At 44.4% G+C, this 4,581-nt stretch overlaps 1 long non-coding RNA gene across 1 annotated transcript; it reads right to left on the reverse strand.

Moving 5' to 3' along the window:
• Positions 1-515: 515 nt before the first annotated feature.
• On the reverse strand, positions 516-3,709 carry LOC309515110. The gene is made up of 2 exons (XR_014212278.1): positions 3,460-3,709; positions 516-888 (listed from the first exon to the last, which is right to left on the reverse strand). It is a non-coding gene; the product is annotated as an uncharacterized lncRNA (long non-coding RNA).
• Positions 3,710-4,581: the final 872 nt, after the last annotated feature.

The raw sequence follows: 4,581 nt of genomic DNA on the forward strand, positions 1-4,581 counted from the left end.
GTGATGTATGGAAGTGAGAGCTGGACCATAAAGAAAGCTGATCGCCGAAGAATGGATGCTTTTGAATTCTGGTGCTGGAGGAGACTCTTGAGAGTCCCATGGACTGCCAGAAGATCAAACCTCTCCATTCTGAAGGAAATCAGCCCTGAGTGCTCACTGGAAGGACAGGTCCTGAAGCTGAGGCTCCCAGACTTTGGCCACCTCATGAGAAGAGAAGACTCCCTGGAAAAGACCCTCATGTTGGAAAAGATCAAGGAGAAGGGGACGACAGAGGACGAGATGGTTGGACAGGGTTCTCAAAGCTACCAGCATGAGTTTGACCAAACTGTGGGAGGCAGTGGAAGACAGGAGTGCCTGGCGTGCTCTGGTCAAGGGGGTCACGAAGAGGTGGACACGACTAAATGACTAAACATCAACACAAAGCACAGGGGTGGGGGTTAGCCGGTCCAGGACTTGGCCCTCCATCCTCAAGCTCCAACCTGCGTGCAAATAAACAGCCACGAGGCAAGGCGAGCTCACTCTCTACGGGAGATTTATTGATAGAAAACATCTCTGCTCCGCCACCACGAGAACTAGGAAAGATTACATTGGCATCTGGAAAATTGGAGAGGCAGGAGAAGGGGGTGTCACCTCCTCAAGCCCCCCATCCATTTCTGCTGGGTCATCTCTGTCCCACAGGTGTGCCGAGTTCCTTGAGGTCACCCTCTCGCCCTCGAGGAGACATCCAGGATAATGGATTGCTGCCTCTCGACCGGTTCCTCTCTTCTGCAAGAGAACGGCTCCTCAGCCTTTGATCCCCTGGGCCACGTTGGAGCCCAGAATCGCAATGGATCCTGTGTTCCAGCCCTTCCTCTTCTTCCCCTTCCCGGACCGCTGCCCTCTCGGGTCCTGGGATCGAGAGAGGAAATAAAAAGAAGGGGATTTAGGGTGTTATTACTTAGTCAAAGAAAGTTCTTTCTTCCTTTCTCAGAACACTAGAACTCGATTTCTGTAGTTTAGCTACGCAGCTGCTTGGAGAAGTTGTCTCTTTCATCATAGCTGTCAACTTTTCCCTTTTCTTGCGAGGAATTCTGTTAAATTGTGGGTGAACATATCAGACGACACAGTGATTCTTCAAACAGCTCTTGTTTATTCACAGGCCAGAACAGAACTGAACTGAAGGGTTCAGCCAGGCTGCTTATATAGAGCTCCACTACAACGCAACAGTAACCATTTTCTGTAAGTATCCAATCACTTTTGATCCCTTATTTGCATATGTGGACCTGAGTGAAAACTATCTACAATATCCCCCTGCTGGCCCAGGGTAAGAACTTCAGTACATAACAAATTCTATTCAGAATAAGGGAATTTCTCTTAAAAAAGGGAAAACATTGACAGCTATGTCTTTGATCGGTCCTGAATATTCCAACATTCCTCTTCAATGGATGTTTGAGTTATGAGAGAGGGAAGGAAAATTTTCTCTATCTACTTTCAACTTGCTAGTATAATTTTATAAACTTCTACCATGTCTAACCTGTCAGAGGCCACATGGTGGAAGTGGACCCTTTCATTTTCTGCCACCCTGTTTTCAAAATGGTTTTTATTGATATTTATATATTACAAACACACGCCAAAAAAACAGAATTTAAATGAAACATGCCATATTGTATACCATTCACCCCCTTGTAAGCGTGTCAGTGCTATAGGTTAATCAATATTAATACATTTCTACTTCCCTTTGCAGTACAGCGGCACCTCGGAAGTAGAACGGAATTTGTTCCGGAAGTCCATTCAACTTCCAAAACGTTCAGAAACAAGGCGCAGCTTCCGATTGGCTGCAGGAAGCTCCTGCAGCCAATCGGAAGCCGCAGAAGCTGCGTCGGACATTCGGGTTCCAAAGAACATTTGCAAACTGGAACACTCACTTCCAGGTTTCCGTAAACCGAACTTTTTTCAGTCCTCAAAGCCAGATATCACAGGCTCACTTTGGGGCAGAAAGTCCATAAGGAGTTTCCACTCATTAATATATGTCAACAAGGATTTTTCTCTAAGTAAACACATCAGTTTTGTCACCTCAGCCAAATCCAATAATTTCAATAACCGTTCTTCCACAGTAGGTAATAATAAGCCCTTCTATCTTTCGCCACTGTGAATAATTATTACTTAGATTTCTAGATTGCCCTTCATCTGAAGATCACAAGGCGGTTTACAATATAACCAGAATTAGCATCTGAACAAGACTGTAATAGCAATCCAGATAATATCCTGAGAACATGACCTAGAACAATGGTCTTTTTTGTTGCATCAGGATGTTAATCTTTGATAAACATCCATTACGTTGTCTCTGATTCCTCGTTGTCAGGGAGGGAAGGACAGAAAGAGGCACTTACATACCTTCCAACATCTCTTTGATCAAAATAGGGACGTCCTAAATAATAATAATAATAATAATAATAATAATAATAATAATAATAATATCCCAGCCATCTGCTTGAGTTGCCCCAGACACTCGGCATATATAAAAACATAATAAAACATTTTGTAATATAAGGTAAATAGAAAATTCTTGGAAGTAATAAATAGGCTTAGGGGTAGAATAAAAATATGTGGTAGTAAATATTAATGATTAGAAGAATAATAAAAGAGAAGAGGTTAGTTAATGAAAGGAGTTAATATTATTAGAAATATGAAATTGGAGAACTGTAATACAGGTGATATAATGAAATTCAGATAGAGGGGATTCGAGGAAGTCAGTTGCCAATGTTAAGAGATTTAGGTATCTAAAGTAATAATTTTCTTATGTGTTTAGTTTATTGTCTTTGTTATGTGTTTTCTCTTTTTTTTTTTGCTGTGTGAAAAATCTGGAAAATCAATTTTTAAAATTTGGGGGGGGGACATAATAAAACATTGAGCATTAAGAAACGTCCCTTTAAATGTCTTCTAAAGGTTACTTTAGAGGGACGCAGGTGGCGCTGTGGGTTAAACCACAGAGCCTAGAACTTGCCAATCAGAAGGTCGGCGGTTCGAATCCCCATGACAGGGTGAGCTCCCGTTGCTTGGTCCCTGCTCCTGCCCACCTAGCAGTTCGAAAGCACGTCAAAGTGCAAGTAGATAAATAGGTACCGCTCCAGCGGGAAGGGAAACGGCATTTCCTTGCGCTGCTCTGGTTCGCCAGAAGCGGCTTAGTCATGCTGACCACATGACCCGGAAGCTGTATGCCGGCTCCCTCGGCCAATAAAGCAAGATGAGCACCGCAACCCCAGAGTCGGCCACGACTGGACCTAACGGTCAGGGGTCCCTTTACCTTTACCTAAAGGTTACTTATCTCCTTGGCTCCAAGGTCACATGGCCTCCATCATTTCTTCAATGAAAATAGGGACGTCCTAAGGAAAAGCCGAACCTTTTGGGATCAATTCAGGAACTTCTGTAAATCCAAGCCTGCCCCTGGAAAATAGAGAGACTTGTAGGGTCTGGACTTACCATAGCTAGCAGCTGCCTTGCATCCCCTTGTACCATCCCTCTGTCCTGTCTTTGTACAATGTCCGCTCCTTCCTTTGCCATCGCTCCTTGCTGGCTTGGCCTCGCCACGGCGGCTGCAGCCAAGACCCCGAGAATCAGGAGGTGGAGATAAATTCCCTTCATCTCCTACATTCGGAGGGACCGGAATTTTGCAAGGAGCTCTTGAAGGTGTTTGCTGTTTCTCTTGCCCAGAAGGCGGAGCTCACCTGAGCAGGTGATCTCATGGCAAGGGCTTCCTGGCAGGCCTCACAAAGGGAGGTTTGTGGCCGCTGTCCTATTTCCCAAGACCTGAAGCCCACCCTCTTACCCTGAGAGAAACAGGCAGCAGAAAGGCCCCTTCCACAGGGCATCGCAGCAGGAGATATTTCCCAAGAGCCTCCCGTTGCATCGAATAAGACAAGGTTCTCGTTGTTTTAAAATAAAGCTGGCAAGGAAGGATTTTCAGGCCGCAAGAGGAGAAAGAGAGTTGCAAAAATGAGACTCTCCGGTTGTATCGACTTCCATCGCCAGGAAAGTGATACGTGAAGCGCAGATCTGGCAAAAGGCTTTGCGGAATTTGATATCTTCCTGGCAAATATATCGCCTCCATCCTGGCAGAACTTTAGATGTGGATTCATTTGGGACTGTAAGCTGCGGAAAACAGCCATGGCGGAATGAAAAGAAGGAGAAAAAGTTTTGCTTTGTTCGTTTTTATTCTTCTTCTGTGAAAATCAGTAAATGGCATGTTTCTTTAAAAAATAAATAAATAAAGTGGGAAAGTTGACCCAACGACTTAAATCAGCGAAAGGCAAGGCTAAAATATTTGCTTGGCCTGTAAGGTGGTCTCAGCAGTCTGGAAACCTAGGAATGCTTAAGCTACATCTTATGAGAATGCAAGTGGCCCTGCGAGATGATGATGATGAAACAAACAAGATGAATTTTAACAGGGAGAAATGTAAAGTATTGCACTTGGGCAAAAAAAATGAGAGGCACAAATACAAGATGGGGGACACCTGGCTTGAGAGCAGTACATGTGAAAAGGATCTAGGAGTCTTGGTTGACCACAAACTTGACATGAGCCAACAGTGTGACGCGGCAGCTAAA

Source organism: Podarcis vaucheri, assembly GCF_965113315.1.
Source record: "Podarcis vaucheri genome assembly, chromosome: 12".
In the NCBI taxonomy this organism is placed as follows: domain Eukaryota; kingdom Metazoa; phylum Chordata; class Lepidosauria; order Squamata; family Lacertidae; genus Podarcis; species Podarcis vaucheri.